We start from the raw sequence: 21,438 nt of genomic DNA, 5'->3' as shown, positions 1-21,438 counted from the left end.
TCACAGTCCAACTCTCACATCCATACATGACCACTAGAAAAACCATAGCCTTGACTAGACAGACCTTTGTTGGCAAAGTAATGTCTCTGCTTTTTAATATGCTGTCTAGGTTGGTCATAATTTTTCTTCCAAGGAGCAAGCATCTTTTAATTTCATGGCTGCAGTCTCCATCTGCAGTGATTTTGGAGCCCAAGAAAATAAAGTCTGTCACTGTTTCCCCACCATCCACACACATATATATGTATAAACACACATTCATAGATTACAATAAATTTACATTTATAAACTCATAAATATAGGCTCATAAACTCATTTAATAAAAACTTAAATCAAGTTTTCTATTACTGTATAAACATGAAAACTATTCATGATGTATATTTAGAACAAGTTACACTTGTATATTTGAACAAGTTACACTACAAAACTGCTTTCTCCTAATTTTGCTTCTAAAATGTTTCACACACACACTTACATACCCCCAGAGCCAAAGAGTAGAAGGTAGAAGACCATATCTCAAATTTTTACAAGGGTTTTATGGATAACTGTATTAGTAGTATTTTTGTTTTCTTTTCTCTTTGTACTTTTCTTATACTTCACAACTTTTTATGACGAATATACACTACATTTATTTGCCTTAATTTTTAAAAATATTATAAACGTGCAGAAAACTCTAGGGAATAATCTAGTTAACAGCCTGATAACCTTAGGGATGTTATCAAGGAGGCATCAAGTGATTGACTTGGTTATGGGTTTCAAAAGACGCATCTTAGAATACAAGATCTTTCACTTCAAGGCCAGTTGCCCTTCCACATTCTGCTCCTTCCCCTTCCATCAGAAAAATGTTATTCTTTTATTGGACCTTTTCTTCCTCTTCATTCTCTTCAGTTCAGTTCAGTCCAGTCACTCAGTCATGTCTGACTCTTTGCGACCCCATGAATTACAGCATGCGACTTCACTTTCACTTTTCACTTTCATGCATTGGAGAAGGAAATGGCAACCCACTCCAGTGTTCCTGCCTGGAGAATCCCAGGGACGGGGGAGCCTGGTGGGCTGTCATCTATGGGGTCGCACAGAGTCGGACACAACTAAAGCAACTTAGCAGCAGCAGCAGCAGCAGCAGCAGGCCTCCCTGTCTATCACCAACTTCCTGAGTTCACTCAAACTCAAGTCCTTAGGCAAGCTCTATGTAGAAGAAGCAGCTTATATTACCATATGTAAAATAGATAGCCAAGGGGAATTTGCTGTATGGCTCAGGAAACTCAAACTGGGCTCTGTATCAACCTAGAGGGGTGGGATGGGGAGGGAGGTGGGACGGAAGTTCAAAAAGGAGAGGATATATGTATATCTATGGTTGATTCATGTTTAGGTTTGACAGAAAACAATAAAAGTTTGTAAAGAAATTATCCTTCAATAAAAAGTAAATTAATTAAAAAAAAAAAAAAAAAGAAAGAAACTGCTTCAAACTCACCCTCTGGTTGTAGATGAGTATCTCCATGCATTTTTATGGCAGAGTTCAAGTCTCCTTAACTTCTTAAACCAAAGTTCCAAGGTGCTGCAGAGATTTGCCTAGAATTTAGATATTAGAACAGAATAGATGAACTATAAACAAATCAATATATAAATAAAATTATTTTAAAATTTTATAAAATGTTATTGGGTTTATAAGAGGGTGGTATCAATCCAAATAAAACAGAAGGCACTTAAAAAGGTTCAATTTGTCCCCACTTTAAAAAGCATGGTGTACTAATATCATAAATTGAAATAGATTTAATAACTACAATGATATTTTTGCCATTTAACACTGAAGCCAATAGCAATTTAGTTTGGCTTTATATTGGAGACCAATATATTCTTGGATCATTCTCCTAAGATTTAGCTGCTTTGGGCTATAAACTTTGGAACTCAATATAAGTCCTGGAAATGCACTGATAGACGAGAGGAGACCTGCCACAAAAGGTTGTCAGAGTTGGGATCTTTGTCTTCTTTGAATACAGGTAGATGGAAGCCTCTAGTCTCAGTGTTCTTTGTTTGAAGACTCTGTGTTTGCTGCCAGTGTCCAATCTTGTCACCGTTTCGCCATTCTTAGCTGGGAGCCAGCCCCTTTCTTTCTTAGCACTTCCTCTGTTCTAACATTGCTTCCTTGAATCACTTTGTCCCTCTCTATTCACCAATTATCTAAACTTTAGGACTCAGGAATGGAGACCATCTAGGCAAAGTTCCCCAGTGTATCTGCAGTTGAACCCCCTTTAATAAACACACCTGGAGTCCCATTTTTCAACCTGGAAATTCTGCCAGGATGCCAAAACTCCCTTTAGGAAAGATTGTTTTTTCTGACTACTAGAATTCAGGGATTTTTTTTTTTCTTTCTGTTACAGGATTTCTTCCTAACCCATTTCAGAAATTTTGATATACACCCACCCTCCAAAATGGTATGCTACCAATGGTCATTGAGAATCATTAATGTAATACTATAATTTTATGTATTTTTTAAAATGGCCCAAAGTTAGTACTTTGCCCAAGATTAAATGACTGTTTATGAAGAGTACAGTTTTTTTTTTATTCCCATACTGGACCTCTGAAATAGAGCTGGGTCCAGGACTCAGGCCTCTTTGCTTCTAGTTCAATTTCTCCAAGCATCCCTTGACTACTGCTTCCAACTTTTAAATTCTAATCATTCCCCAAAGCTGCAATCCCACTAAGGAGACCATCAAATAGTAACTCCAGAAGTCAATTTAGTCCCTAAAATGTGTTTCAAATAGAAATGTCAATAACAGGAAATTCCCCTGTAACTGGAAGAAATTAGGATCATCCCCTATTAGCCCCTGCTGTGTCCAATTCACCTATAATTAGATGCCATCAAGATCAGCACTTATTCACTGAACACCTCTTGTGTTGGGTTAGTTTCTGAAAATAAAGGAGTTAGCTTAAAAGTATTATTTGAAAAAGATTTTCCAACCTCTACTGATTTCTTTTTTCTTTTTTTTGACAAAGAAAATAAAGCCATTTTTTCTCTCTCTACTTTCCAAATTCTGATAACACTGGTGGACATAGTAGTCTATAGCAGGTCAGGCAGTGAAACAGTTTTATTTAGTCTCAGCTCTGGCCTGTCTCCTAATTCATAAAATGAAGGAACTTAGGCAACTCATCACAAAGGGCCTTATGAACCCTAATATTCCATGATTCTCTTTAATCCACATTGAACAAGGTCAAATTAATTCTTTTTGGAATTAATCATCTTGTAAAATGTTGTCAGGGAGCCAGTATGTTAAGAAAACAATATGCCCTTTGATCTAAACCCTTGCCATTTTCCTGAAATAAGTCCCTATTAACCATGATTATAAAATGACTCATGAAAACTATGTTTGTATGGAGAGTCAATACATAACACCCACACACAGAGTAAATCTTTCACTCATGTAAAGAGCATGTTGCATAGGTGTGATATAAGTTACACAGCTCTTTCTAGAGGAGATTCCACTCTATCCTGACTCTTCTCATTTAGCCAGTTTACCATGGGAATGTCTTACAGCCAAGCTCATTTTACAGACGAATAAAAAGAGAAATTTCCACCCAGGCTCCCAGGAGGGCAAAGGATTCTAGTTGACACAACTCTCGCTATAGTACTTTATCCTCCCACCACCTCCACACTAGGCAGCTCATTTTCACTAACCAAGATGATGTATTGAGTGAAGACCATGATCCATATGGTGAACCAGTCTCTTTTCAAAACGACTAGTTTGTACCATGCTAATTACCTTCACAAAATTGAAGAGAGATCAAGCATCTTGGCATCCATTTAAGTGAAAACTGTGGCAGGTGGCCTTTAAGATAGGGACCAAAGATTTTTGCCCTCTGGTATACATACCCTTGTGTAATTCCCACCCCTTGTGTGTGAGTTGGACCTCTTGACTCACTTACAGAGAGGACACAGGAAGGCAGAAGCCACAGCCCTTTTGCAACCTAACTTTGGAGCTGACATTCTATCATAGGTTACAAAGGGGCTGCAGCTTCTGCCTCCTTGTGTCCTCTACCTCCCTCTGTCTCTCTTTCTCCTGTCCTGGAGCCCTTTTTCTTGGGAAGCAGGCTATCATTTTGTCAGACCCGATGGTGAGGCCAGTGTGTCAAGGAGCTGATATCTCCAGCCAGCACTAGTGAAGACCTCCGCCCTGCTGACAGCTGTGTGAGCCATCTTGGAAGCAGATGCTCCCCAGGTTGGGTCTAGACTTGACAGCAGCCCCAGAGAGCACCTTGGCTGTAGCCCGTGAGAGACTCTGAGCCAGGGGCACCCAGCTAAGTTGTAACTGGATTTCTGCCCCATGGCAGAAAGATAAACACTTTCAGGATGCTAATTTGGAGGTAAATTGTTATGCATCAATAGATAACCAAATCTCTACCATGGTCATAGGCGTGACCACACAATTTGACAAGGAACTGCTTGGGCTAGGAGTCTCCTTGGTCTAAGAGGAACTCTTACTGCCTGCTCTCAGACTTGCCATCTTCTTTCTGGCAACAGTGGAGCTTCAGGAATGGTTCATGCTGTCCCAGTGTATCCCTTCCATCAAAGCATCCTGGCACCATCTGCCAGCAGGGAGCTGGCCAGCTCATTGCAGCTATGGTAACAGAAATCCCATCTCAAGTATTTTCACTTCCTCAAACTCATGTTTAAGCAGAGCTTCTGAAATTCTTTTTTGGCAAGTGTTTCTCCTACTGCTTCTTTAGTCAAATAATCACATTTTCAAACCCTTTGCCCTGGGATATCCATGCATGCCAGCTGCCTAGAGCCAAGACTGGAGCCAGTACTCGCCTAATAGCTGAAATATTTGCCTGGTTCCTTTACTTTATTCCTGGCCTCTTACACGGTATCCACATTAAAAAAAAAAGTACAGCTTATTTTGCCACTGGTCAGCATTTCAAGAACAAAGAAATACCACTTTTCTTATAAAATTTTTACAGAAGAAAAGGAAAGTGATAAAATGATTTTGGGGGAATGCAAAGCCACACAGACCAAGGAGAGGCAAACTCCACTTGTTTAGGGCATAGTCCAAAAAAAATAAAATTAGGGCTCTGGAAGAATTTAAAGAAACATTTGACCATTTTGTCAGGATGATGAGTGGGCCTCAACTATCTAAACTATTGGGATCATCTTCTGGAAAGAAGAGCTTGTATTACAGAGCCCAATGAGCCACTACATGCATCTATATATTTATACACGACTTGCACTCATCTATTCTTATGTGTGGACAGGTACCAGAAGTAAATGCTTTTAAGAGCAGAGTTTCTAACACTCAGTTTTTAAGATTGAGGCTTTGGACTCAGAAGAGCAGGGAAAAACAACCTCCCTGCAATGAAGATGTGACTTTTAATGAAGAAAAATTACAGGGGGAGAGGGTTAGAGAACTGCCATGCTCATCCTCCTGACCCAACCTGAGCTGATGCTGACTCAAAATGGTTACATTCCATATTTGATGCTGCTTGAATTAAAGAAGCAAGTTTTCCATTTTACTCAGTTTACTCTGGCCTAAACGACAGAAGACTGTCACGCCATGGTAGGATTCAAGCCGTGCGAGTAGACCGCATGGCATTGCTCCTGGTGCAGTGATCTGACTTTGAGAGCAGTTAAGTTCCTAAGAGGCTGAGCTAGACCTGAGAAGAATCAGGTAGTCCACCCCACAGACACTGACTGGTTAACGCAGGCGCCCCAGGATGTGGATTTGTCTGTATCTTAAGACAGAGATAGTCTTGGGACAGAATTAGGAACTTAGACAAGTCAAGTTATATTTGGTAAACCTACCATCTCTAAAATTAGTATAAATTTATATAAATGTTCCAGTCTCTTCCCAGATTGCTGATAATGGACTATTAGGAATTAGATCATTTGTTCTTGCCCGTTCTGCTGTCCTTAGTTTGAGGAGAGGCCATGGGAAAGACTGTATGATAAAGACAGGCCCCTGTGGCCATGCTAGGTGGGTGGCCCTGGATGCATTTAGTAGGAAAGGAAATAAGCCAAGAATGGATCATACATTCAGCTATTCTCACTGTCAATCTTTACTCTGGTGTATTATAGGTTCTTCGGAAGGAGAGTCGTTTACGATCCTCTATCAAGTAAAATTTGATGTAAATGACTAGCTTAAATGAAATCAGCCTGACAGCCCAGACCCTAAACTACTAGGGACTGGAAAGGTGTATCTTGGCTGTGCTTCTTGCAGTGTGCCACCTTGGGTTTCCTAATATCAAAACTGACATATAAAAGTGAAAATCTTGAATAATTTTCTAATTTCTTTTATTTTATTGCCTGCATCATGTGGCGTGCAGAATCTTTGTAACACAATGGGTTGTACTGAAGATTAATATCAAAAGTGCCTGGAGAGCCAAAAAGCTATTCAATTACGAAAATGAAATTTGTTCAGTCATGTTGGACTCTTTGTGACTCCACATTGTTATTATTATTTTGTTGTTGTTGCTTGAAAAATGATCATTTTACCAACTGTGAGGTAACAACACACCTCCCCATCAATGTCTAAGAGTGACCTACATGAATAGCAACAAGACAAGTGTGGATTGGTGCTTCTAATTCTTTCCTACAGAGATTTCCCACTTAGTTCTATTTTCAGAGTCAGTTTGATTTACATCCAGGCACATCCAGGGTTTGGTTGGATATAAACCAGTGGCTCAGAAATGTTCTTGCAACACTCCACCCTCACAAATATTCTGCACCTCTTTCTTGATGCCTAATAGAAATCCCCAGCAATGTCTTTCATTCCCCACTAAGCACTATGTTTCAAAAGCTATTGTCCCAAAAGATATTGCAAGATGAGATCATGCAATGATCTAAATCCACTAGAAGTCAGGAAGGACTGATGGGCTGATGGCGACTGCTTCCTGAGAGGGGGCACTGGCAGCATGTGTTGGGGGTGGCAAGAAGAACAGGATGCTAGGGGCCTGAAGGGTCACTCTTGTGCAGAAGTGAGGATCCAGTCGGACTGATGGGAAACTTATGGCTATGTTACCCAAGAATGTCAAGCTTTAGTAAAACCAGAATTTGATCCCAGATCTTCTCTTAGAGGTACTAACATGTTTCCATTTCGACGTTTAAGATGGCAAAGAAGACAAATTCCAAGTATGTTCTATTCAGTTTTGTGACTGTAAAGTGAATTTGATTCAGAAGACTTATAACTAAGATTCTGACCATGCAGAATTTTTCAGCAAATACTAAAGGACCATAAAAGTAAATATTAAATTCAGGGAGGTAAAATTTGGCCAGTAAAAATAGACTTTTTTTTCCCAGTTGGCTCAGTATTTAAAAATCCAGATCGGAAAGGTTCAGAAGATCTTCGCTTGTAAACACAGTCAAACTGGATTCAAGTTGGGGAGAAATCATTTACTTTTGCCCTGCATGGAGCCCTAGGAGTTAACTGTAGTGGGAAAGACAATGGAGGTTTGAGATAAATCCTCCCCTAGCCAGAGACAAAAATTTAGACCTAAGATTGCATCTAACTTTCCGTCAAATCCTGCATGATGGAAAATTTTGAGTGAAGACATGGACAAAGGCCACATGACTGAGATAATCCCTTTCCACCTGTGAAAGCGCGTCTGCTCCCACTCCTGTCAATTCGGGGTGGTTGCCCAGGCTGCAACTGTGGGGGCACAGCCATGGGAGGATTAGGTCTAAGTTGCCAGGCAGACCAGATAATTCCCTCTTTAACAGCTTGAGGCCCAGGAATCATTTCCTATTGGATGCAAAGCTCTTCAGGGAGGAACCAAATCTTTGGTCTCCCAGGAGGTCTCATGGCCAGTCCTTGTCCTGGGACATTAGGAGTTTTTCTTGTTTGTGGAAGATCTCTGTTGTGAGTGTGCTCTGCACACCCCCAGCGGAGCCTGCTGGGGAGGAAGAGCCTCAATTTTCAAGTCCTTCAGCCACTCCCTTTGAAAAAGGACTGGTTTGAAAGGGCCTGAGGATTTACTTCCTGGCTGGGACTTCAAAGCATAGAGGAATGCTTGATGTAGTGCTCCAAGGCCTACAGGTCTATTTCATTGTTATAAAATAAGGGCAAGTTGGCCACATGTTTATAAACACCCCATGGCAACAAACTCACAGGTATGAGGGTGTAGCAGGAGCTACGTCTGCACAGGAGGTGGAAGTGGGGAGTGGGTTTAGCCTCAGGGCTCCAAGCCCAAGCTGGGGGGACTCAATGCCGCTGTGCAAGTGTTTCCGGGGCACCTGAGAGGCAGCACTTTTTCCTCAATGCTGGAGCGCAGTGCATTTATTTCCTAGGAAAGGGTAGCTGGCTGCACGGCTGTGTGCCATGTCGATACATTCTGAGCATGTAAGACAAACGTGGGATTCAGAGGGCTGCCAGGAGGGTGGGGAAAGAGGTCAGCATCACTCTTAATGGAACCAAAGCTTAGGCCTTCATGGCCCACCAAGTGGTCAAGCGGCAGGGCAGGATTCGAGGGTGCTATGTCTGCAGGTCCCAGCCCAGAAAGAGCTGGCTCAGTGCATTGGTTTAAAATAAGTACTTCATTTTTTATGTTTTCTTCATTGGTGAAGTGGAACATGTTAAGTATAATGAGCAGCAGAAGAGGAAAAGGGCAAACAGAGTAACAGAATAGAAAAGCAGAAAAAAAAAAAAAATAGGTAAAACAGTGAGAAAATGAGCCAAGGGTGGTCTTTGTTTAAGTGCCCTGAGCTTGGCTTCAAGCAGGGCCTCAAGTGCGCTTGATATTTGAGGCCAGACCCTCCAGAAAAAGGCAAGGGAGGGAAGAATGAAGAGGGAGAGGACTGGGCCGAGATGGAGTCCAGCCTCAGCCAGATTCCTGGGAGCACTGCAGTGTGCCCTGAATGGAGGAAGAAGGACCAGCTCTTTACACTCCGGGGGGCTCAGTACTAAGTGGAACTTCCTGGGTGGTGGAGGGGCAAGGAGGTCACACCCTTCAGGCTGATGGTTCCTGCTGGGGGCAGTTCTCTGGAGGAGGGCAGCCAATACCCTCAGCAGCTGGCAGACGGGTACACAAGCCAGGAAAGTGATCTGGGAGGACGCCAAGAGCATCCTCTCCTGGGCCTTAGCGGGGACACCAGAGGTTATTCACGTTGCCAGGAAGAGCCTATTCATCTCTCATTCTTTGTATTCATCCCTGTGTGGGATGGATTCATGTGGGCTAGAACAATGGATTTCAAAATGGTGGTCCCTTAGAAGACTATCTGAATTTCCCAAAGAGCTTTTTTGAGAAATACAGATGGCCAAGCCCTGTCCCCATGAATTGTGATTCAGGATAGTTGGGATGGAATTGGGCAGTCCACATTTAAAAAATTCCCCTTACCTGGTAATTCTACCTCTAAGTATATACCCAGAGAAAACGCCCCTCGTTGTCACAGGGAGATAGGCTGAAGGAAGCTTGTTGAAGCACTACTTGTGATAGTGAGAAATGAAACACCCAGAGTCCACTCATGGGGAAAGAGTGAAATGAATTATGATGTAGTCATTCCATAGAATACCATGTGCTGTGTGCTAAGTTGCTTTAGTTGTGTCCAACACTTTGTGACCCCATGGACTGTAGCCCACCAGGTTTATCCGTCCACAGGGATTCTCCAGGCGAGAATACAAGAGTGGGTTGCCATTTCCTCCTCCATAGAATACTTTACATTAGTTAATATGAGTAAGGTATGTAGATCCACACTGATACATATAGAAAACCTAAAGTGGAATGAAAACAGCAAGATGTAGCACAATGAACAGTACACTGGATATAGATAAAACTTTTAAATATAGACATGAATCATTATTATGTATTCACATATATATGTGTATATGTAAAAATATTTCCACTATTTCTATACAATTGAATTTATTTTTTAAAATACCTTTAAAAGACTATAACAAAATGCAAATAATCATCACCTGAAATGCAATCTCATCAGATAGGTTTTCTTTGTTTTTACTTACACAGGATGGTCCTTTTCCCCATTACTGTTCTCTCCTAAACTTGCTTTGTCGTGTCTCTGTGTGTGTGTGTGTGTATACATATATGTAGAGTTTATCAGCTATCTCGATTCTTCCATTTCCTCCACTAGGCTATTTTACATTATTTTTAAGTATTCTATTCCATTCCATTCCATTGTATTTTATTTTATTTTATTTTTTGGCCACAGTGCATGGCATGCAGGATCTCAGTTCCCTGATTAGGGATCAAACTTGTACCCACTGAAGTGGAAGCGTAGGCTTAAGACCTGGACCACAGGCAAGTCCTGATTTTCTCTAAGTTCTGCTTCAGCCCTACCCAAGCTTCCTAGAAAAGTCTCTTGGGTGAATAACATGTTTTGTGATGATCAGCAAGTTTGTGGGATCACAAACATGTAGCAGAGGGACACACTGCAGAATTCAGTTTGACCTAAAGTTTAGTCTCAAGAGAACTAGGTTAATCCAACTGATTAGTTGAGTTTTAAATTTGATACTTTGTAATCAAACAGCTTCAGCTAAAAAGCAAATCAAGCAAATTAAAACACTATCTTTCACACGTGCACTCGCACACACACACCCCCTGTAATCAAGAGTTGAGTCATCTTGGGCCTTATTTTAACATTCTCAGATTAGATGAGCAGATGCATGCCCTCCTCTGTCCCACGTGCTAAAGTTAATATTCTCAGTAAGTGGATCCAGCAGTGGAATGAAAGTGATTCTCATTGAGCCAGAGATGACATTGGGTTGAAGTGTTTACACTGAGTCATTTAGAATGGATTATTTATTTATTTATTTTTTAAATTAATTTATTTATTTTTAATTTTTACTTTACAATTCTGTATTGGTTTTGGCATAGATTGACATGAATCCACCACAGGTGTACATGCGTTCCCAAACATGAACCCCCCTCCCACCCCCCTCCCCACAACATCTCTTAAACATTGTATACAGTCCACCTGTATTGGAAGGACTTAAGGAGCAGTAAAGAAACACAAAATCACACCAAAACAACAGAAAAAAAAATTTTTTTTATACAGAACACTTCAAAAAAGAGATTGTTCTGCTCAATGTTTTGTGTCAGCCTGGATGGGTGGGGAGTTTGGGGGAGATTGCATACATGTATACGCATTGCTAAGTCCCTTTGCTGTTCATCTGAAACTATCACAACCTTGTTAATTGGCTACTGTTGTTTAGTTGCTGAATTGTGTCTGATTCTTTTGTGATCCCACGGACTGTATCCTGCCAGGCTTCCCTGTCCCTGGGATTTCCCAGGCAAGAAGACTGCAGTGGGTTGCCACTTCCTTCTCCAGGGGATCCTGCCGACCCAGGGACTGAACCTGCAGCTTCTGCTTAGGCTGGTGGATTCTGTACCACTGAGACGCCAGTGAAGTCCAGTCAGCTATACTCCAGTATAAAATAAAAAGTCTTTTTAAAAGGAAATTTCTTACATGATATTATACATGTTTCATATAAGAAACGAATCGCCAGTCCAGGTTCAATGCAGGATACAGGATGCTCGGGGCTGGTGCACTGGGATGACCCAGAGGGATGGGATGGGGAGGGAGGTGGGAGGGGGGTTCAGGATGGGGAACACATGTACACCCGTGGTGGATTCATGCGATGTATGGCAAAACCAATACAACATTGTAAAGTAAATAATAATAATAATAATAAAATAAAATTTAAAAAGAAAAAAAATAAAGGAAATTTCTGGTGAACCTTATGAGTTTCTCACAATACACAGCAGAGATGATTCTGGGTTTATAACTTGTTGCAGATAAAATTCAAGGAATATAAATGCAACCACTCCTCCAACTACTAGTCCTTTTTTTCACATAAAAGAAAACTTCTTTTCATATATAAGTCTTATCAACTTCTACAGCACAATTAAATGCCTCAGTTTAACTAACAGGAAATCAGATATAGGCATGCAATTAATAATGGGCTCTTTGCTTATTTATCTTGATATGCAAGGGAGAAACCAGTGGGGTCCAGTCCTAAATTTGAGGGGATGTTTATATTAAAACTTTTTTTAATGAAAAAAAAAGTTAGCAATGCCTGCTATTTAAAAATTGTATTTTTCATTGTTGAGTTGGTCTCACTGTTTACAACACTGTATAAGAGTAACCAGGTACAGAGCCCAACTTCTATTGTAAAAAATAAATGTCAGAGTCAGGTCAAGTAAAATTTAGGTCAACAGTCTTCAGCCAGCAACATATAGGCATGCATTATTTTTAACATACTCTATTGGGAAACCAAAGGGGAAAAATAAACTAGAGAGGGAAGAGAAAGGTGGTGGATTGTTGATTACTAACCTTTGAACCTCCAAAGATGACTTTGTTATTTCCAAAGCCCCACCACCAACATGGATCCTAGGTTTTAAAACAAACAAAATATCTTTTGCTATTAATTTTTCTATTTTTATTATTTCAAAAAAGACACATATAAATACCAGTCAGAGATTATAATCAAAAAAGAGATGAGATGATAAAATCTCAACTCAAAGCAAAGAAATTTTATTGAATTGTCTTCAACCACATCACAGACAAGTGTGTGATTCCCTTTAGGTTTTTCTGCTGGTTTGTTTACTTTAGTTTTTTTTTTTTTTTTTTTAACTTGAAAACTAAGAAGAAGCAGCATCTGTCTTGAGAAACTCAAGAGCACAATGCAGGGGCTTCCCTGGTGGTCTGGTGGCTAAGACTCTGTGCCCCCAAGGCAAGCAGCCTGGGTTCAATCCCTGGTCAGGGGACAAAGATCCCACATGCTGCACTTAAGAGATTGAATGCCACAACTAAACATCCCATTGCCACATCTAAGACCCGGAACAGCCAAATAAATAAAGTTTTGTGTTTTTTTTTTAAAGGAGTACAAGGTAAATGAATACCAGGAAGAATGAGTGTAAAGGAACCAAAAGGCAAAGGCATCTGAGCACTAACTTTGTATCCATCAAGGTTGACTGCATATGCTCACATTGCAGAAAGACAGATAGGAAGATAGATTGGAATAGCAAAGGGTTTAGCAAGAGAGAAAATAAAGACAAATGGAATAAGAACAAGAGAGTTAATGAGGAAGAATCCTCTGTCATAGACATTTCTAGTACCACTGATGATCCCAGTATGAGAGCTTCAGTTCAGTTCACTCTCTCAGTCCTCTCCGACTCTTTGCGACCCCATAAATCACAGCACGCCAGGCCTCCCTGTCCATCACCAACTCCCAGAGTTCACTCAGACTCACGTTCATCGAGTCCATGATGCCATCCAGGCATCTCATCCTCTGTCGTCCCCTTCTCCTCCTGCCCCCCAGTCCCTCCCAGCATCAGAGTCTTTTCCAATGACTCAACTCTTCGCATGAGGTAGCCAAAGTACTGGAGTTTCAGCTTTAGCATCATTCCTTCCAAAGAAATCCCAGGGTTGATCTCCTTCAGAATGGACTGGTTGGATCTCCTTGTAGTCCAAGGGACTCTCAAGAGTCTTCTCCAACACCACAGTTCAAAAGCATAAATTCTTCGGTGCTCAGCCTTCTTCACAGTCCAACTCTCACATCCATACATGACCACAGGAAAAACCATAGCCTTGACTAGACGGATCTTAGTCAGCAAAGTAATGTCTCTGCTTTTGAATATGCTATCTAGGTTGGTCATAACTTTTCTTCTAAGGAGTAAGCGTCTTTTAATTTCATGGCTGCAATTACCATCTGCAGTGATTTTGGAGCCCCCCAAAATAAAGTCTGACACTGTTTCCATTGTTTCCTCATCTATTTCCCATGGAGTGATGGGACCAGATGCCATGATCTTCGTTTTCTGAATGTTGAGCTTTAAGCCAACTTTTTCACTCTCCTCTTTCACTTTCATCAAGAGATTTTTTAGTTCCTCTTCACTTTCTGCCATAAGGGTGGTGTTATCTGCATATCTGAGGTTATTGATTTCTCCCAGAAATCTTGATTCCAGCCTATGTTTCCTCCAGTCCAGCGTTTCTCATGATGTACTCTACATATAAGTTAAATAAGCAGGGTGACAATATACAGCCTTGACGTACTCCTTTTCCTATTTGAAACCAGTCTGTTCCATGTTCAGTTCTAACTGTTGCTTCCTGACCTGCATACAGATTTCTCAAGAGGCAGGTCAGGTGGTCTGGTGTTCCCATCTCTTTCAGAATTTTCCACAGTTTGTTGTGATCCATACAGTCAAAGGCTTTGGCGTAGTCAATAAAGCAGAAATAGATGTTTTTCTGGAACTCTCGATGATCCAGTGGATGTTGGCAATTTGATCTCTGGTTCCTCTGCCTTTTCTAAAACCAGGTTGAATATCTGGAAGTTCACGGTTCACATATTGCTGAAGCCTGGCTTGGAGAATTTTGAGCATTACTTTACTAGCATGTGAGATGAGTGCACTTGTGTGGTAGTTTGAGCATTCTTTGGCATTGCCTTTCTTCAGGATTGGAATGAAAAGTGACCTTTTCCATTCCTGTGGCCACTGCTGAGTTTTCCAAATGTGCTGGCATATTGAGTGCAGCACTTTCACAGCATCATCTTTCAGGATTTGAAACAGCTCAACTGGAATTCCATCACCTCCACTAGCTTTGTTCATAGAGATGCTTCCTAAGGCCCATTTGACTTGACATTCCAGGATGTCTGGCTCTAGATGAGTGATCACACCATCGTGATTATCCGGGTCATGAAGATCTTTTTTGTACAGTTCTTCTGTGTATTCTTGCCACCTCTTCTTAATATCTTCTGCTTCTATTAGGTCCATACCATTTCTATCCTTTATCGAGCTTTGCATGAACTCTTCCCTTGGTATCTTTAATTTTCTTGAAGAGATCTCTAGTCTTTCCCATTCTGTTCTTTTCCTCTATTTCTTTGCATTGATCGCGAAAGGCTTTCTTATCTCTTCTTGCTATTCTCTGAAACTCTGCATTCAGATGCTTATATCTTTCCTTTTCTCCTTTGCTTTTCACCTCTCTTCTTTTCACAGCTATTTGTAAGGCCTCTCCAGACAGCCATTTTGCTTTTTTGCATTTCTTTTCCATGGGGATGGTCTTGATCCCTGTCTCCTGTACAATGTCACGAACCTCATTCCATAGTTCATCAGGCACTCTATCTATCAGATCTAGCCTCTTAAATCTATTTCTCACTTCCACTGTATAATCATAAGGGATTTGATTTAGGTCATACCTGAATGGTCTAGGGGTTTTCCCTACTTTCTTTAATTTTGGTAATAAGGAGTTCATGATCTGAGCCACAGTCAGCTCCTGGTCTTGTTTTTGTTGACTGTATAAGGGCTTCTTCATCTTTGGCTGCAAAGAATATAATCAATCTGATTTCAGTGTTGACCATCTGGTGATGTCCATGTGTAGACTCTTCTCTTGTGTTGTTGGAAGAGGGTGTTTGCTATGACCAGTGCATTTTCTTGGCAAAACTCTATTAGTCTTTGCCCTGCTTCATTCTGCATTCCAAGGCCAAATTTGCCTGTTACTCCAGGTCTTTCTTGACTTCCTACCTTTGCATTCCATTCCCCTATCATGAAAAGGACATCTTCTTTGGGTGTTAGTTCTACAAGGTCTTGTAGGTCTTCATAGAACCATTCAACTTCAGCTTCTTCAGCGTTACTGGTTGGGGCATAGACTTGGATTACTGTGATATTGAATGGTTTGCCTTGGAGATGAACAGAGATCATTCTGTCATTTTTGAGATTGCATCCAAGTACTGCATTTCGGACTCTTTTGTTGACCATGATGGGATGGCTACTCCATTTCTTCTGAGGGATTCCTGCCCACAGTAGTAGATATAATGGTCATCTGAGTTAAATTCAGCCATGCCAGTCCATTTTAGTTTGCTGATTCCTAGAATGTCAATGTTCACTCTTGCCATTTCTTGTTTGACCACTTCCAATTTGTCTTGATTCATGGACCTGACATTCCAGGTTCCTATGCAATATTGCTCTTTACAACATCGGACCTTGCTTCTATCACTGGTCACATCCACAGCTGGGTATTGTTTTTGCTTTTGCTCCATCCTTAGAGTTTACCTGCCTTCAATTGTAGCAGTGCTGACCCTACGTATATGTACCTTAACTTATTAATAATTTGTTTCAGACATTTCTTCCTTATTTTCAGTACATTCTGGACTTCTTCCTGTTCTGGAATGGATTGCCATTTCCCTTTCCAGGGGATTTCCTGAGCCAGGGATGGAGCTCATTTCTCCTGCATTGCAGGCAGATTCTTTATTGCTGAACCACCAGGGAAACCCATTCAAACAGGAGGCCAACATTATAAAACATCATATAACTAAGAGTCTGAATCTATGAAAGTCACCTAACAGTCGTGTCTACCATTTTCCAAAGACTCTGAATTGTGTGAAATACCTAAAAGAGCATCCTTCAAAGTATGTATGGTCATCTGATTTACCCAAACAGTAGTGATCACTCAAAGTCAACTTGATCTCTCTCAAGATGTCCCTGTTTCCATAATATAAAGATAAAACAAAGGTTATATATCTGGAAATGGTTGGGTTGGTATTAAACATGTTTCCCTACTGCCTAACTTCTCCAAGTCTTTAAGAGACCAAATGAAAATGAAAGTACTCAGTTGTGTCTGACTCTTTGTGACCCCATGGACTGTAGCCCACCAGGCTCCTCTGTCCATGGAATTTTCCAGGCAAGAATACTGGAGTGGGTTACCATTTCCTTCTCCAGGGGATCTTCCTGACCCAGGGATTGAACCCAGGTCTCCCACGTTGCAGGCAGACACTTTGCTGACTGAGCCACCAGGGAAGCTAAAGGGTCCTGTGAATGTATAAGACGAACCGCAGTATGTGGTGTTTCCTCCATCTCTCTGCACAGACAGCTGCTGGTGTTTGGAGCCTGTCTCAAGACCTGTGTGCCAGAGACTACACTTGAGGAAACGCAGATGCAGAACTTAATCAGTAGGTTGAATCATACTTGGGACAGAGGATATGCTTCCCTGATCACACAAATGGATGCTTTTCTCTTTGAAGTGAGACTCCCCTACCCAATCTGTATAAAAAGTGAAGGAGGAAGGATTCTTTAAGACAACGTTTTCTTGGGCAAGTCAGATCCCACTGAATCCCACTGTAGTTGGCAAAGGGGTCCCTCAGTATCTGAATTTGCTTTTCCCTTGAGAGCAATACAGTATGTGTTGCCAAATGTTGCTTGGTAAGAGCTGATGCTGGTGTTCAAGTGGGAGGGGACATAGGTAAAAACCTATGGCTGATTCATGTTGAGGTTTGGTAGACACCAACACAATGCAGTAAAGCAATTATCCTTCAATTAGAAATAAATAAATTTTAAATAATAATATAAATTGAGAAAGAAGAATGAGGAGGATGATTGAAGAAGTAGATACTGAGGCAGAAACATCATTTTTAGCACATGAAGCTCCTTGAGAAAATAAAGGGAAATTTTAAAAAATGAAAGAAAAATAAGTATAGTAATTATTTATTTAGAATTCAGGACCAGATGGTATTTATTATTTTACTCTACTATAGATACTTTTGGATTTTTACAGCCACTTATTTCTTCAGATGTAGTTCTAAAGACTCATTTTTAAACATTCTCACTGTTTTACAATCTGCTTTAGTTAAAGTGGAAATAATAGAATATTATGATCACTAGATCATGCACTATAGTAAAAACTTTATTTCAAGTTAAAAATAAAAAATAAAAAAGAGGTGATGCTGGACTTCCCTGATGGTCCAGTGGTTAAGAATTCACCTGCTAATGCAGGGCACACAGGTCCAGTCAGTCCCTGGTCCTGGAACACCTCCACATGCCATGCAGCAACTAAACCTAAGCGCCACAGCTGCTGAGCCTGCCTGCCCTAGAGCTCATGCTCTCAGCCAGAGAAGCCACTGCAACGAGAAGCCCCAAGGCTGGAGAGCAGCCTGGCTCACCACACCAAGACAGAAGCCTGCACGCAGCAACAAAGACCCGGAGTAGCCAAAGATAAGTGAGAATTGAAAAAAAAAATTAAAGAGCTGATGTTATACAGCTAAATCTTCCAACCATTTTTAACTTTCCAAATGCATCTTGCCCTCCCAACAACAATGATAAAGCCAGCAAGCTTCCTTTGAACTTTAAACTGAGTTACATTTCAAAGAGTTCAGGAGCACCGCCCAACCTTACCATCCCTGAGGTTTGGGTTCTAAATGTGCCCAGTAACTCTCTAAAAGTGCCCTCTGACCCAGAGCTCTGTTTCCTTTAGATACTGAAGTCCAATAAAACGGCTTTATAGCCATGGAGGAAATGAACAGGCTGTTGTTCTCAAAGAATGTGAAGGCCTCACCTGTGCCCTGGAGATAGGAGCTTTATGAGTCCCGGGGAACAGGGACAGCCCCGGATATGCGCTGTCTTCAGAGAAACAAGTTGACCCGAGGTTTTTCCTGATGAAACCCTGCCACATGTCATAGCGTTGCTTATTTCTTTGGCATGTTTTATATTCTCTGGTGTCATTCAGAAGTTTCATGAGAGCACAACAATGAATCGAGAAGCAATAAAAGAAATTCTCCCCATTCTTTAAGGTATGAGTCATCTGTACCATCTAAACCTTTGGTCAATGTCCGAATAGAAGAGACAATGTATTTTGTGGGGGCAAGTGTGGGGTGGTTAATGTGGGGAGAGTTGTCAAATGAGGTGCTTCTATTAAGTAAAGAAAGATGGTTAGGGGTGCATTAACACTCACGATGTGGTTTGATAGTGTTTTCTCTCACCCAGGTGCCAGTGCTGCAGGAGTGAACCATGAATTTGTGAGAATTGTCAGTATCAGGTCCTGAGAGCCCGGCATCTGATGGTTTTTAAGTAAGCCGTCCATGCATTATGGCAACTATTTTAGAAACAGTAACAGGAGTTCACATTCACTGGGAATCTATTCAGTGCAGCCCCTCTGCTAAATGCTTTATGTGGTTCAGTCCTTCACTATGCTTAGTGGCACCTTGCAGTAGGGGCTTCCCAGGCCGCTCAGTGGCAAAGAATCCTCCTGCTAACACTGGTTCGATCCCTGAGTCAGGAAAGTCCCCTGGAGAAGGAAATGGCAACCTACGCTAATATTCTTGCCTGCGAAATCCCATGGACAGAGGAGCCTGGCGGGTCAGAAAAGATTGAGACATGACTTAGCAACTAAACAACAACAACCATGCAGTAGGTGTGGAGGATTGTGTAAAGCAACTGCAATTCCCTGTCACCATGTGTCCTCATCCTCTTCCAGTGTGACCTGGTCACTTTGCATCGAGAGGTCTATATACTTGCCTCCTGAATCTAGGCTCACTCCCTTATGGCCCTTTGGTTAGCCATGCTACTTGGAAGCTGGGTGGTCTAAGGTGGCCCTGACTGGGATGGTTCCTTGCCTCCATGGGGTCTCTCAGCCTTCAGGTGACTAGCTTGGATTATTTACATGGCTGAACAGCATCTAAGATAAGGAATAAAAATGCAAGAAATGCAAGATCTTTCTGAGGTCCAGACTCATAGCTGACACAACAATACTTCTAAAGGCTATCAGCCAGAGAAAGTCATAATGGCCAACTCTGATGGAAGGCACAATTGAATCCAGGAATCAAATTTAGAGTTTTGTTCTTTGGTCAACATGCTCAGAAAATCATGGTAACCACCCAACGGGGCTATTTCCTAATCCCCGTCTGCTAGGAGTGCCCCTGTGTTTGCTCATTATGGAGTTGATGGCTTATTCACTTCCCTGCTTAGGGGCCATTGGGAATTCCCAGAGAAACTTCTCAGAAGCCATACTTGCTCATGACTTAAGAAGGAAAGGCCTGCAGTGTCTAAAATAGTTATAAAATGTCTGTGTGATTCCAGTGGGGTCTGCTTTTTTTCTTTTTTCCCTTCCCCCACTCCCCTTCAACTCTGCCATGTTTTATTTTATGGCCACTGTAAGCTTATGCTGGAACAGCAGGTTGAAATGCTTTTCTAGCACTTTGATTGCCACCATGAAAACAAAGTGCTTTCTGGCATTGGGTAGACACAATGTCTGAGAATTATTATAGTCAGTCTTTGCGGGTGATTCAGTGAAGCTCCCCAATTTCACAGCAAGCACCATAGCAGACTTCCCAATTCACAGCCCAGCATACATGTAAGATTCCTTGGAGTATCTTTAAGATCTTGGATCATATAAAACAGTTCCCTCCCATAAAAGCACACACAAACTTACCATTGTTGAGTGTTTTTTAAGTAGAATCAGAAACAAATCTGTGACCTTCTGGCCCTGAGGTGGGAACACTATCTATAAAGTTGCCCAGACATTTTGCTTGTCAGTAGGATGTTTTCATTGAACATGGGTATTAAAAAGGAAGGAGCCAGGATAGGCCAACATTTTTTACATGCCACAGCTCACTTTATACATTTTAAACCTTGTTAACATTTTCTAACAAGAAAGTTAAGAACTTGGAGCTATAAAAATAGGAATGCCTTGCTAACTAAATAAATATATGTGTGAACCCTGGGTTCTGCTCCCTGGTCTGGACTGGCTTGTGATCATGCAAAAGGACAAAGAAAAAAAGGAAAAAGAAGCCTAGATTTGGCTTGTAAAAATCTCTAATAAGTCCTTGGAGTTTCCTTTCCCTTGCATGTTTCTCAGAGTTTCTGTTAATTTCATCCTTTGCAGAATTCAAATTCACAGGAGTAATTTAGTTATTCAGTAACAAATAAATATTTTGAGAATTCTAAAGCATTTAGAGTTGCCCTTGAAAAATCAGCAAAATCATACTGAGAATGTGAAACAGCAGGGAGAAGTGAGTCCTGGCCAAAGACAAGGTTTTCACTTTTGGAAAAAGAATCACTTGGGACCCCCTTCTCTCCTAGCACTTTTCATCAATTTCTATCTGTATGTATTTACTTGGGCTTGTAAACCATTTCCTCTTTTCCGTTTCCTGCTTCCCAGTCTAGACTCTGTCACTTCCTTGCAGTAAACAGCTTCCTTGCAGGCAGCTAGTGCCATTATTGTTTTATTTAGAATAAATGAACTCATGGGTCTTCACTGAGAAGCTGCAACACTTGTTTCTCCTTCTGTTTCTCTGTCTCTGCTAATCCACTCATTTTCAAGGTTCAAAGACATGTAAACTAACAATATATTGAACATAGTAAGCTAGAGAATAAGAAATAAATTAATAGTGAAGTCAGGGGCAGTTTGAGTGAATACCTCTTTGGCAGAAAATTACTGTGTTGACTATTAATTGGTCTGCTAATGAAAGTTAATTTTACTCTGTTTAAAGTCTGTTTCCAACTTAACTTCTCTGAGTTGGCCAAAAAAAAATAAAAGCCTGGTCCATGGTAGACCATAAAGAAATCTGAGATCAGAAGAATTGATGCTTTTGAACTGTGGTGTTGGAGAAGACTCTTGAAAGTTCCTTGGACTGCAAGGAGATCCAGCCATTCCATCCTAAAGGAGATCAGTCCTGAATATTCATTTGAAGGACTGATACTGAAGTTGAAACTCCAAACCTGGGTTTGGAGGCCACTTGA

Source organism: Oryx dammah, unplaced genomic scaffold (genome assembly GCF_014754425.2).
Source record: "Oryx dammah isolate SB20612 unplaced genomic scaffold, SCBI_Odam_1.1 HiC_scaffold_10, whole genome shotgun sequence".
Classification (NCBI taxonomy): Eukaryota; Metazoa; Chordata; class Mammalia; order Artiodactyla; family Bovidae; genus Oryx; species Oryx dammah.
This window is presented reverse-complemented; position numbering follows the sequence as displayed.